Consider the following 14,945-nt stretch of genomic DNA (forward strand, 5'->3'; position numbering starts at 1 on the left):
CTTGAAGACATTTTACTTCAGTGAAATAAATCAAAGACAAATATGATCAAATAAGATCTCACTTACATGTGGAATCTTAAGAAAAATAAGCTCATAGGTAACAAAGAATAGATTGATGGTTGCTGGGAGTTAGGGGGTGGGCTAAATGGGTGAAGGGAGTCAAAAGGTACAAACTTCTAATTATAAAATAAATAATTTGTCTAGGGATGTAATGTATAGCATGGCAACTGTAGCTAATAATCTTGTATGGCGTATTTAAAATTTGCCAGGAGGGGTGTCTGGGTGGCTCAAACATCTGACTTTGGCTCTGGTCATGATCTCACGGTTTGTGAGTTCTAGCCTTGCATTGGGCTCTGTACTGACAGCTCAGAGCCTGGAACCTGCTTTGGAATCTGTGCCCCATCTCCTTTGCCCCTCCCCTGCGTGTGCATTTAGTCTCTCTCAAAAATGAATAAACATTAAAAAAAAAGTTGCCAAGAAAGAAAATCTTAAAAGTTCTCATTACAAGAAAAAATTTCCATAATTATGAGTAGTAACAATGTTATCTAGACTTATTGTGGTGATCATTTCACAGTGTATACAAGTACTGAATTATTAGGTTGTACACCTTAAGCTAATATAATACTGTATGTCAGATCTCAATAAACTTAAAAACAGAGCTGGTGCTTTTCACTCTGACAAGAGCAGCATCAAGCATAATTATTTTACTAATTGTTTTTCTTCTTAAATCAGAAGTGATTTTTTCAGATGTGAAATACCATTCATCATTGAAATGAATATGTTGTTTTGACTCAACCTATAATATAGTGAATTTCTTTAATAGATTACTTAATAATTGGTCATGATTACATTTCTGGAATAAATGCTATGTATGGAATTCTCTTTTAAAAATAATACAGTGGCAAATAAAGCATTTGTTAATATTATATTTGTTTCAAAATTCAGAAATGGGGTCTGAAATTTTTTTCTTTTTCATAATGTAATCCTTAGTGTTATACTTGCTTCATGAAAAGATTTTGTAAGATTTCCTTCCTTTGTGCTCTGGAACAATGGTGAAAATATCATCCCAATTACCTGTTACTTGGGTCTGAAAAAATTTTACCTATGAAGCTAACTAGACTAGTATGTTTTTAGATGGTAACTCTTTTAGTAAAATCTTAATTTTTTTCCAGTGGTTCTTGGTTTTAGTTTCTATTTCTTTTGTTTGGTATTTTCATTTGAATATAATCCATTTCATCCCACTTTTCAAGTGTATTTGCATAGTTGCACAAAATATTCTTGTATAATTCTTTTAATTTCTTGTAAATCTGTAGTTTTCTTTTCTCACTTATAATACTGCATATCTGTGTTTTGAGTGATTAAATTTATTAGGTTATATAGCACAAAAAAGATGTTAAGGTGTTGAATTTATTTTCCTGTTTTTCTTTTTTCTAGTTCATTGCCCTCTGACTTTACTCGATCATTGCACTTTTTTCTGCCTTCCTGGAGTGTATTTTTTCCCCTAGATTCTAGAGATAAATGCTTAATTTTTGTATTTGTGGTATTATTTCTTATTCAGTAATACAAGTGATTTTTATGTCAAGATTTATCCTCTGGGCTCAGCTTTGGTTAGTATATAATGTTTCCATTATTTATATTTTGCGAGATAACTATGTAGTTTCAGTTTTGATATCCTGTTTAGTATATGAGAGCTTTTTGTTTTGTTTTTAATTTCTAAATGGTTAAAGTTGCTTTTCCTAGTAAAAATTTAATTTCTAGTTTTATTACATTTAGAGTATAGAATTATACATCTTTGAAAACTTGGGTGAAATTTTCTTTGTGGCCTAATGTTAAGATCGTGTTTGTTTCTTTTAATGCTCTGTGAGTATTTGAAAATGAGGTATAGTCTTTACTTTTAGATACAGAATTCATTACATATTCAGTGTTATTATATTATTCAGCTTCCATATAGCCCCTTTGATTTATGTCTGTTTGTTCCATCATAAGCTGGCAGTTACTGAATTAAAATTTCTGTCAATGTATGTTTCCAGTGGTTATTGCTTATATATCTTAAGAATATAGATGTATAAAGATTTATGTCCATTGTATCTTCCTTTTGGTTAGTATTGATTATTATTGTGGGATACTCTGTCTTGATTAATATTTTTCCTCTGAATTTAGTCTTTTTTATGATATAAATTAATATTGAAAACTCTGTTTTATTTTTGTTTTCCATTGGTCAGGAGCTCTGGTTCTGGAATCAAGACTGGTTTTGAATCTTCACTCTAGCATTATCCAACTTTCTAATTCTGGGCAAATTACTTTACCTCTATGTCTGGGTTTTCTCATTTGTTAATGGAATAGTATACTTCATAGGATTATCATAAGGGTTAAATTGAGTTAATGCATTTGAAATGCTAAGAATAGTGACCAATACATTAAGTGTCAATAAATACTTGCTATTATTATTTACATTAACTAGCAGAGAGGGAGAAAGGTGAATGTTTGGGTAGTTGCCATGGTACTGTGGATTCACTGCTGGAAAGGGAAACTTCAAAAGGAAATTTCTTCCTCTTTTCTTTCACCTCTTTCCCATGGTTTTTATTTCTTAGTTTGTTTTTGTCTTTTGTCTTTCTGTTCTGGCAAATCTTGCTTATTGCTGGAAATAATTAGCTTTGTGCTATTTACTTATTTATCTATCCATTCATTTATTTTGGAGTCATCCATCCCATCACTTGTTCCCTATTAGGGAAAAATGGTGTGGTGAGCTTGGCAGTTTTTTAAAAATTTGATGGGCAATTGAGGTGAAAATAGCTTTTCTGTATGTAAATCTTTCCACTTTGACTACCTATCTACCCCCCCCCCCCCATTCATTTTCCCTCCAAATTTAGTATCGGAGGCAACTTTAGAATTGCTCTTACTTAATTTTTACATTCTTTGAGGGGTAGTACGTGGGATGGTTAGATCTTAAGTGAAATTCTGCATACTCTGGTTTTATTTTTCAGATGATGTTTTTCTTTAGCATTTTATTGTTTAAAATTAATTTTCAGGGGCACCTGGGTGGCTGAGTCATTTAAGCGGTCAACTCTTGATTTCAGCTCAGGTCATGATCTCATCGTTCATTGGTCTGTGTTGAGCTTCTCACTGACAGCGTGGAGCCTGCTTGGGATTCTTCCACGTGCTGTCTTTCTCTCTCAAAAATAAGTAAACATTAAAATAATAAAATTAATTTTAAAATTTGGAGGATGAAACATTTGAACATGCCGGAAAGTATATAAAATAGCATATTTATTTATTTTTCTTAATTTCATTAAGTTTGAGTGTATGGTTTTATGATCCTACCTCTATGCCAGCATCTTTCTCTCGAAATTTATTTATTTTTATTTATTTTTAAGAAACTGTTCAGGAATAAGTACTTAGCATTTGGCTTTAGCTACGTTTGATAAAGTCAACAATTCTGAACTCAAATACATAAATTTTTTGCTATTTAAATGACATTTTAAAAAATCGATCCTTTTCCTCCCTTTGTGAACAGAGCTTGACTGAGGAGGACTTTAATCAAAGGAGTGGATATTATACCTCAAATACTAATAGATCTGAAAGAGAACTTTCAGTTTTATACTCTGATCAAAAACTCATTTCCTGACCAAAAGTCATGCTTACTAACAGCTGTTTGGGTTTCCTGTGCCCTTATTAAGCAAGTTTGTTTAAGAAGCAGCAGTTGATGGAACAATTTTGGAGAGTGAGAGGCTTTTCTGGAAATGGAAACAAGTCTGAAGACTTGGCCATCTTGGCCTCTTACATTGCATTCCAGGGACCTACATTGTTTCTTTTATTGAGCGGGTCCCTAACTGGCTGTTGAGTAAGTGTATAAAGATTCCTTCCTGTTGAGGATCACCTTTACTTTCTCTTTCAGCTATTAGCACATTCAGAGAGAGGATCGTATAATCCTGGAGTTCAACAGTCCACACGAAAGTAGTCATGTTCCTAATTTAGGGAGTAATAGTTTTGGTTGCCAAAGGAATACACTCAGCTGTACTGATGAAAAAGTTAAACCCGTGGCTAAGATATTTAATATTTTATTCATAAAGTTCAAATACTATCACTAAAATTACCAGAAACTCAAAATTGTACTTACTAATTTTTAATAAGTAATATATTCATTTGATTCAAAAGTAAAAGAATTTAGTAAAGAGCCTTCCCCATACCCCTGTACTTGGGTTTCCTCCCATTACCAGAAACATTTAACAGGTAGCAAAATACCTCATTTCCTTAGTCTTTTCCCCCATGCCTTTACTCCTAATTTAGCTCTAGGTAAAATTGTGAAGTAGTTTGTATTTATTTGGAACAGCCCTCTTCTTCTCTCATCTTGGCTTACATTGGTTCTCATCCTTTTATATCTTTTAACCCATCAATTTTCTGTTAAAAATGCTGTAACAGTAATAAACAATTACCATTTACTTAGACATCTGTTAGTTATATTAAGCTTTAAGAATTTAAGAATTAAATCATAGTTAAGTGCATAGTATGAGAAAGTAATCTGCCTGTCCACTTATTAATAACTACTTTGTATAAATGAATTATTGGAATAAGATATATGACATTGATAGGAAACAATAAACCAAGTGAAAACAGTTCCCATTGCTGTTGGAATTCTCATAGCTTTGGGGGGATAACTATTTTGGGGAGATAACTGTTGCAATGAGGATTACATAAAATAATCCATGTTAAGCTTGCTAGCACAGTATCTAGGACATGGTGGATATTTGTAAATGTTAGTTGCCTTTGGTTTAGAATCTATAATATTTTACTATCATCAGGCTTAAATACAATGATACTGAATTAAGCGGACAGAGAAAGTCACTATTACTAACATCAACAATTGATTATGCGATTATGGGCATTAAGTCTGAGTTGGTAGGAAATGGAGTAGAAATTATACAGATAACTCCCTAGCATAGTAGGGGCCTGAAACTCAGTAAATAATTCCTGGTAATTCAGTCCTAAGTAGCTGTCGTTGCCTACTGTGTAGTCTTACAAGTAAGAAATGGCACTTCACATCTGTGAAGGGTCCAAGTATGGGAAAGGGGAGTTACATTGTTGAGGAAACTCCTCCATTCCTCATCACTTAGGTGTCTTATGCTACCAGTTGAGCACTGTTAGTTTTTTAATGACTTTGGAATCGTGTGGAAATATTTTGGGAAGATATCTCCTAGTCACCTATATTGCTGATTTTCTCTCAGGTATGAGAGATTTTTTAAAATGCTATCAAGAAACAACAAAGGTAATTTATCTCTTGGATAATTCAGAGGCAGTTATATTCCAGTGTGATTGTTAAAAGGGTTTGGAAATGCTCTTTTTAAAAAAGTAAATCGCTTTCACTTTTTTACATGTGGAATTAATTTTTTGAAACCCAGCAACCAAGGTAAATTGTAACTTAAAAGATGGTAATACCATAGAATACATTCTAATAATGTCTAAAAACTGAAAATTAGATCTCCTCATTTGATTTTAAATCTATTCCAATAGTAGTGATAGAACTTGTCAGAAAGGGTATTATTAAGTGTACATTCCAAGTAATAAATTGAATATTGTTCATACTTTTAATTCCTCACATAACTATCTCAAGCTGGTTATATGTCAGTAGCCTATTAGTAACTGTTTCTCTAAAAAGCCAGAGAATAGTATATCTTTTTAAGTTTTTATTTTATTTATTTTGAGAGAGAGAGAAAGCGGGTGCACATGGGTTGGGGAGGGGCAGCGAGGGGAGAGAATCCCAAGCAGGCTCCATTCTTCCTACTGAACCTGACATGGAGCGCAGTCTCATGACTGTGAGATCATAACCTGAGCTGAAATCAAGAGTAGGATGCTTAACTGACAGAGCTACCCAGGTGCCCCGAGAATAATATTTTTAATGTATACTTTATTTTACATTGCATCTTTAATTTTTGTGTTACATGTTCTCCACGTGACTTAAGGAACCTAACTGGATGGGTTATTAATGTGCAGTGCCTCCTGGCCTCTTCTATTGTATTACTTGACTAGTGCCTCTTTGTGACTTGAAACTTGTCAAGAAAAGCATGACAGAAAATAACAGTTATTTTAAAGAAGGTGCAAACAATCCTTGTGAGTTTCAGGTTCAGCAGTACATGGCTTTTTTTAATTGAAAAATGATTGATTTATAATTGCCTCATTTACCTAAAAAATTTTAGTAACAGTTTTATTGAGATATAACTTACATACCGTATGGTTCATATATTTAAAAGTGTACAGTTCAGTGGTTCTTCATATATTGAGGGTTGTGCAACCGTTGCTGTAATCAATTTTACAATATTTTCAGCGCTCCAAAAAGAAAGCGCTGTACTCGTTAGCAGTTACTGTTTGTCCCCAATCCTCTTTCTCTCAGTGGTAGGCACCCATGAATCTACTCTCTGCCTCTGTAGATTTGTATGTTCTGAACAGTTCAAATAAATGGACGCATGCAATTTGTGGCCTTTTGTGTCTGGCTATTACTTAGTATGCTATCTGTAAGGTTCATTCATCTTGTAACGTGTATCAGTACTTCATTCTTTTTTATTGCTAACTAATATTCTAGGGTATAGACTCGAATTTATTTATACATTCATGAGTTGATGTACTGCTGTGACAATTTGTGCGCAAGATTTTGTGTGGACACATCCTTTGATTTCTCTGAGAGTTGCTGGATCATATGGTAGCTCTGTGTTTAACTTTATCAGGAGAACATTTTTAGATACTTTTGCCTTCACATAATTAAAGTGTACCATGAAAGGCATACCTGAATTGAATTTTAACTTCCTATCAGTATTCTCGTCAATAACTTCCCGCTAGTATTTCTGAGTGTTTGACATTTCAATGACCTTCAGTTTTCAGTTACTCTAAACACTTAAATGTTCCTGCTTTTCTTTTTTTTTTTTTTTTAATTTTTTTTTTTTTTAACGTTTATTTATTTTTGAGACAGAGAGAGACAGAGCATGAACAGGGGAGGGGCAGAGAGAGAGGGAGACACAGAATCCGAAACAGGCTCCAGGCTCTGAGCTGTCAGCACAGAGCCCGACGCGGGGCTCGAACTCACGGACCACGAGATCGTGACCTGAGCCGAAGTCGGCCGCCTAACCGACTGAGCCACCCAGGCGCCCCGTTCCTGCTTTTCTAAAATCTCCAACTCCAGGGGCACCTGGGTGGCTTAGTGGTTGAAGTGTCTGACTCTTGATTTTGGCTCAGGTCATGATCTCACTGTTCGTGAGTTGAGCCCCACATCGGGCTCTGTGCTGACCGTGTGTCTCCCCTCTCTCTCTGCCCCTACTCTGCTTGTGCTTTCTCTCTCAAAATAAATAAACTTAAAAAAGAAATTTAAAATCACCAACTCCATTTCCATAGCCAGTAGTTGGTGATCTATATGTAGTCCGGAGTCTGGGTCCCTTATAGTCTGGAGAAAACCCTAACCCTCCTAGTCAAAAGAAACCTGAAAAATATTTTATGTAATGTATACTAACATTCTTTTTTTTTTTTATAAAGTTAATTTTTTTTTAATGTTTTTATTTATTTTTGACAGAGAGACAGAGCCTGAGCAGGGGAGGGGCAGAGAGAGAGGGAGACACAGAATCTGAAGCAGACTCCAGGCTCTGAGCTGTCAGCCCAGAGCCTGATGCGGGGCTCAAACCCACAGACTGCGAGATCGTGACCTGAGCTGAAGTCGGACGCTCAACCGACTGAGCCACCCAGGCGCCCCTACTAACATTCTAACTTAATGTAATGTGTAGTCTGTCTCCCAAAATAGATTTGACATTTGTGTCTGAAGTTAGGAGGGCTTCCTTAGTGTAGGTGTGTGCACACTTACCGGTCATATAGCAGAGCTGTCTTAGTATTATTTTTTAAAAAATCCTGTTGTAAATTTTGAAAATAGTCATCATTGTAGAAAATTTAGAAAATACCAAAAAACCACTTAATTAGTTGCCTATATGCCTAACATCCAGACATAGCCATTTCTTATTTGATATGTATCTTTCTATATTTTTATTATTTACATTTAAAAAATAAGTAAAAATAAAGGCTTTTAAAAATAGAATTCACATAGGTAGTATTTTGTAACCTTTTTAATAAGTCATAGCATTTTCCCATTCCATTCAATGTTCCTAAACATGATTTTAAGTCTTTTTTTCCCCGATTTTTATTCTCATTCAGCTGAAAAAAATTATGGATTTACAATAGCATAATCTAGAATCCTCACTACTATTTATAGTTTGAAATATCTCTTTCTAGCGCTTTTCTGTTTGTGTGTATTTGCTTACTGAAGTGGGATTGTCATCCATGTGCAGTGGTTGTCACATTGTGAGAATATACCACAATTTTTCATTTCCCTACTAATAGACATTTAATTTATTTCCATTGCATCTCTGGGGGTACATCTCAGGTTAATTCTTAGAAATAGAATTACTGTGAATATTGTTAAGGTTGTCGGCACACTTATGATTGCTTTTTCTCAAATTAGCATTTCTTACAGAGTATGGCAGATTATTTCATTTTATCATGTGTAGCACACCTGCAATAATTAATTTCTGTGGTATTTCCTGTTTTCAGAAATTGCAGTTGGCTAACACTCTCCCTCCCCCTTACCGTAACCTTAAGAAATACAGCTTCTTAACTCTTCTGAATAAGTTCCCTGTTTACTAATCTGGAAAATCACAAACCATTACTTCACAGATTTTCATTCAATTGTGTGTTGAGCACACTGCGGCCTAATTAGATATAGATTTTGTACACTTTGCTTAAATACGCAGGCACGTTAATCCTTTGCTAGGGACTATTGCTTAATGTTCCTCACTAAAGAAAAATTTCTCCCTTTCAATATAACTTTCTACATGGCTCCAAATGGTATTTACATTAGTGTATGGTAATTTCCAAAGATGTAATTATATGCAAATTGATATTATACTTGTTAATGGATATTAGCCTACAAGGAAAATGAGTAGATATATGGTCAGCAGGCACCTTGAGTGCAAAATCTATTATTCATTTTTATTTCCTTAGTCTAATAGTGGTTTTCAAACTTCAATTTGCATCAGAATCATCTGGAGAGCTTGTTAAAACGTAGATTGCTGAACTGTATCTAAGAATTCCAGATTTAGTAATTCTGGGATTGACCCTGAGAATCTGCATCTCTAATATCCCAGATGACACAGGTGCTGCTTGTCCACAGACCACACTTTGAAACTGGTCTAACCTGATGAACACATAACTTGCTATATAGTTGAAGTGTGATTAAAAAAAAAAAAAACATTTGAGCATGTAACTGCTGCAATCACTGAATTCCTAAAGCTTTTTCAGCAGAACTCTTTCTTTTCTATGGTATTTGTTAACAAGTGAAACAACTATATATATTTGTGTCTAGTTATGAAACTTTATACCTGTATACTATTATCAGAAGAACAAAGGGATAACAATAGTAGAATCATTATCTTTTTTCTGCTCATTTTAATTTTATTTTTTTAAAGGCATTTTTTTTTAGTCTTTATTTATTTTGTGAGAGAGAGAATGAGAAAGGCATGTGCACTCAAGAGTCAGGGGCACCCAGGTGGCTCAGTGGGTTAAGCATCCCACTCTTGATCTCAGCTCAGGTCATGATCTCATGGTTGGTGAGTTTGAGCTCCATGTTGGGCTCTGCCCTGGCAGCATGGAGCCTGCTTGGGATTCTGTCTCTCCCTCTCTCTGCCCCTTTTTCTGCTCATGTGTGCGAGCTTGCTCACTCGTTCTCCCTCTCCCTCTCCCTCTCCCTCTCCCTCTCCCTCTCCCTCTCCCTCTCCCTCTCCCTCTCCCTCTCCCTCTCAATAAATACATAAATAAATAATCAAGAGTTAGACACTTAACCAACTGAGCCACCCCGGGCATCCCTGTGCTCATTTTTAATGCTTCATAACTCTTTATTTCAGCTCAGGTCATGATCCCAAGATTGTGGGATTGAGCCCTGCCTTGGGCTCTGTGTTGAGCCTGGAGCCTTCTTAAGATATTCTCTCTTTCTTCCCCTCCTGGCTCCTTCTCCTTTTGCCGAGCCCCCCACTCATGCTCGCTCGCTCTCTCTGTCCAAAAATAAAAATAAATCTTAAAAAAATTTTTTTTAATAAAAGCTTTTTAGAAGCTTAAACATTTTTTTATTAGTGGTTATATTTATAAATAATGAAGGGTTTGTAAATTGTCTTTTAAAACTTTTTATAACTTAAAATTGATCTGTAATCACAACAATGACTAATGTAATTGATTCATGTAATTTAATTTCATGTCTTGCCATTTTGGTCTGTACTTTAATACTAAGGATCATCTCTTTAAGTGTTGTAAGATAGTTAGCAGTCAGTAATGATATTTCCAATATTGATTATAAACTACATTAAATTCCAAGACCAAAGATTTAACTGTATAAAACATAGATTTTTAACTTTTGCATAAGAGGTGCCTGTCTGGCTTAGTTGGTGGAACATGAAACTCTTGATATTGGGGTCATGAGTTCAAGCCCCACACTGGGTGAAGAGCTTACTTTAAAAAAAAAAAAAAAAAAGTTTTACTTAAGTTTTAAATAAGATCATGAGAATTTTTTCAAGTACTTAGGTTTTTTGTTTTTTGGGGGTTTTTTTGGTTTTGTGGGTTGTTATGGAAGTAGCTTTGAGCTCTTGCATATTGAAAAAAGTACTTTCTTGCTAGGAGCTAATTTGCCCTTGCTAGTTTGTGAATAAAGCCTATTATAAAATTCTCCAGTGTTCACATCTATAAGGGACCATTACCCAGAATATACAAAGAACTTTTAAAGCTCAACAACAAGAAAACAAACAACCTGATTAAAAAATGGGCCAGAGACCTTAATAGATACTTCACCAAGAAATATGGCAAACAAGCATATGAAAAGATGGCTTCGCATCATTTGTCATTAGAGAAATGCAAATTAAAACACACCTATTAGAATGGCCAAAATCCAGGACACTGATAATACCAGATGCTGGCCGGGATGCAGAGCAATGGGAACTTCCATTCATTGCTGGTGGGAATGTGATACACTACAGCTGCTTTGGAAGACAGTTCGGCAGTTTCTTACAAAACTGAATGTAGCTTTTTCACACCGTCCAGCATTTGTGCTCCTTGGTATTTACCCAAAGGAGTTGCAAACTTTTGTCCATACAAAAACCTGGACATAGATAACATCTATGCAGCTTTATTCATAATTCCCAAAACTTGGAAGCAGCCAAGGTGTCCTTCCGTAGGTGGATGAGTAAGTGTGGTGCATCCAGACAACTGTATTACTGAGCACTAAGAAGAAATGTGCCATAAAGCTGTGAAAAGACATGGACGAACCTTAAATATACATTACTGAGTGAAAGAAGCCACTCTGAAAATGTGACCCTACCATACGATCCCAACAATACGACATTCTGGAAAAGGCCAAAAAGGAGAAAGTAAAAAGATCAGTGGTTACCAGGGTTTAGGGGATAAGGAGAGGAATGAAGAGGTAGAACACAGAGGATTTTTAGGACAGTGAAAATACCCAGCATGATAGTATAATGGTGGCATACGTGTCACACGTTTGTCCACATCCATACAATGCACACTGCCAAGAGTGAGCTCAAATGTAAACTGTGGACTCTGGGTGATGATGATGGATCGATGTAGGTTAATCAGTTGTGACAAATGTACCACTCTGGTGGGGGATGGCTGTGCGTGTGGGGCATGAGGGGTATATGGGAAATCTCTGCAACTTTCTCTCAGTTTTGCTGTGAACCTAAAAATGCTCTTAAACAAGTGTGCAGTCCCATGCACTAGAACTGTTTTCTGTATAATTCACTCATAGAAGAAGAGGTCCTCACACAGGAAACCAAGAGGTAGGTGGATGGACCTGAGGGTTAGAGAGGAAGCTTCATGGGCTGGATTTTGGATAATTCCAAGAGGTGAAGATAAAAAATGAAAATGGCCTTGGTATCCTTATCACTCCAAGGGAATTTTTTTAAGCCAGTAGTCTTAGAGATAGGCTTTAGTTCTGCATTGTTCAAGTATACAAAAGGTTTACTTTCTCTTCCTTGGTAGTGTAAGTGGAGGCAACTAGAAAGGAAGAATCCCCTAAAGTGGCTGGCTGAAGAGCAAGCAATCAGATACAGTCCACATTATTGAGGGGATTATATTCCTTTCCAAGTGTTAATAAGTCTACTTGTAAAATAAGTGTTCTCGGGTCATTTAAGTAAAAGAAAGAAAGTAAAGCAGGTTTTAAAAAAGTGTGTATTTGAGTTTTTGAAATGGTAATTGTATTGTACATGAGGTATGGGGAAGTATGAAATACAGTATTTCCCAAATTAATTTGGCCATAGAACAGTTTTATCTTTATTCTTATCAGCGTCCAATAGCGATGTTGTAAGTAGCACAGTTCATAAAATTCTACTCTAGATTAATGGAGAATCTAGTTGGAAGGAATTTCTTGCTGATATGAAAGGAAAGGATTTTTGCTGCTTTGTATTGTTGCTTATTGAATTTAAATAGTAAAGCATTTCTCAAATGCTCAGATTTAATAAATTAGATACAAATTAGTTCATCTTTTGTGACTTCACAAGCATGAACTTTACATAGATTTAATAAACCAAGTAGCCATCTTTTGGTTTTGCTTTGACTAAAGTAACTTGTTAAAAATCTGCGATTAAATGTATAAAACACTGCTCCCAGTAGAACTTTCTGTAGCAATGGAAATGTTCCACATCTGTGCTGTCTTGTATAGCAGCCAGTAGCCACTAGCCACATGTGGTTACTGAGCATTTGAAATGCGCTAGTGTGACTAAGGAACTGAATTTTTAGTTTTATTTCATTTTCATTAATGTAAATTGTTGCATGTGGCTAGTAGCTGTCTTATTGGACAATGTGGTCTATAGAATATATTTACAGACTCGAACATTTTCTATTTATTTAAAATTGATGTGATTAAAATGAAATTACTTTCTGGGGAGTATTTTTTGGAAAAGTTGGTACTATGATGAATGTATTTAAACAATTTATATGCATGTAATTCTGCAGCCACATGTCAGAGTACTCTTCTAATAGTTTTGCACTCTTAAAAACCTACATGTTCTGGGGCGCCTGGGTGGCGCAGTCGGTTAAGTGTCCGACTTCAGCCAGGTCACGATCTCGCGGTCCGTGAGTTCGAGCCCCGCGTCAGGCTCTGGGCTGATGGCTCGGAGCCTGGAGCCTGTTTCCGATTCTGTGTCTCCCTCTCTCTCTGCCCCTCCTCCATTCATGCTCTGTCTCTCTCTGTCCCAAAAATAAATAAAAAACGTTGAAAAAAAAAAAAATTAAAAATCTACATGTTTTACTAGCTGGATTTCAGGAATATAAATGCTCCTTTGTAGTTAGTTTTTATTTCTTTTGTATAACACTACATTCTGAAATAATGATATAGGTTTTCACATTCAGTTTTAAGAAAAGAATGATAGTATGAAGAAAGAAGATCTTTTGTGAGATAAGAGACCTCAGATGTAGCTCCATTTGCCACTGGTGTGCCTGGCAGTAGTAAGGCAATTGTAAAAGTTTTGTGGCTATTGATTTAACTCTCAGTTGGAGATACCTATACAGTTTATGTAATAAATGTCCTTTGAAAAAATTGGAGTTGTACCAAATGAAAATAATTCCTGTTTGAAATGTAATTATTAATTATGCAACATACCAGAAACTTGACTCCTTTTCTGTGAAGTACTTTTGAGTTTTAAACATTGTGATCCTTAGTCATTTGAGTTTTGACAAGACTAATGCTTACACTTGGTAGAAAAGTAAAAGTATTGAGCATGTAAATTCTAAAAATGAAAGTTTGATGAAAATAAACTGTTTTACTCTCAATTATCACTGAACAGCTTCACTTTGGTACTTGAACTGGTTGGTTAAGCAGCTTGTTTGTGTTTTTATTCACCTACCATTTAATTAATTGTTGGTTTCATTTTGGAGCATTATTACTCTTAAGAGGTAATTACTTAAAAAGTTGTTCACGAGCATTTTGAATTGTATAGAGTAGAACTGAGGCCTTTTTCATAAGAAGTTATATAGCATCAACCTCAACATAAGGATTGATTTTTTTTCAGTCTATAATAAACAATAATTTTTCAATCTATATGTGTTGATTGTGCTAATCGTTATCCTTTGTCTAGCTGTAGTGCTTTTTACTTTCCCTGGTTTGCATTCCACTAAGAGTCTTCTCATATCTTAAGGATGATATTTTAACATTTTGACTTTTTTATACAACTACTAAATGGTCTCACTATTTGGCATTTAGCGTTTCGTGTTATGTTTGGGTATAGTGTCTGCTACTGGCTGAATGATTGAAAATGAGGTTTAAGGTAAAAACTCTTTTCTGACATGTAGCTCAAGTTTTTTTTTAATGTATTGTTTCAGATCATAGTTCATTCAGATTTAATGTTTTTCTTTGTCATTTTAATAATTTTATATTTTTATTTAAAGACGCTTGAGTTTTTCAAAAGAGGATACTATTGCTAATACTCTCTTTCCTGAGTGTAGGAAGAGTAGTACAATCTGCTCTTTAGCTAGATATTTGACTTGTAGGTCATCTGTAATCCCACTGCTTCTGAGCTAGTTCTGTTAATCTCATTTCCATCTCTTTTACTTAGGACAAATGCCATTTTATATTTAGTTTGGCTATTCTCTTTAAAAGCTCAAAAATGTGTATCTTCATAATTCTCTTTGATTTGATAACTTTTAAGTTATTAATGTTGTTGTAAAAAAAAAACCAAATGTTTTGAATGACATTATTCAGAGATGTCGTAGATTGGTAATGTCTAATTCAGAATATGACAGAATGTTTTAAACATTTCACGGGTCATGAAAAATCTTAGCACTTAAGGGATTTTAGTATTTAGTATAACTTAACTGGTATGTGCTAAGATTTTGAAATATGTTTGAAATGCTGTGAGATTAAGAAGTAG

The 14,945-nt window shown here is 34.9% G+C and overlaps 1 protein-coding gene across 1 annotated transcript in view; it reads left to right on the forward strand.

The window, feature by feature from the left end:
- Positions 1–14,945, forward strand: part of GLCCI1 (glucocorticoid induced 1) — a 104,471-nt gene that overhangs the window by 40,078 nt on the left and 49,448 nt on the right. The gene's annotated exons all lie outside the window — the stretch shown is intronic.

This window comes from Panthera tigris, chromosome A2 (genome assembly GCF_018350195.1).
Source record: "Panthera tigris isolate Pti1 chromosome A2, P.tigris_Pti1_mat1.1, whole genome shotgun sequence".
NCBI classification, from domain to species: domain Eukaryota; kingdom Metazoa; phylum Chordata; class Mammalia; order Carnivora; family Felidae; genus Panthera; species Panthera tigris.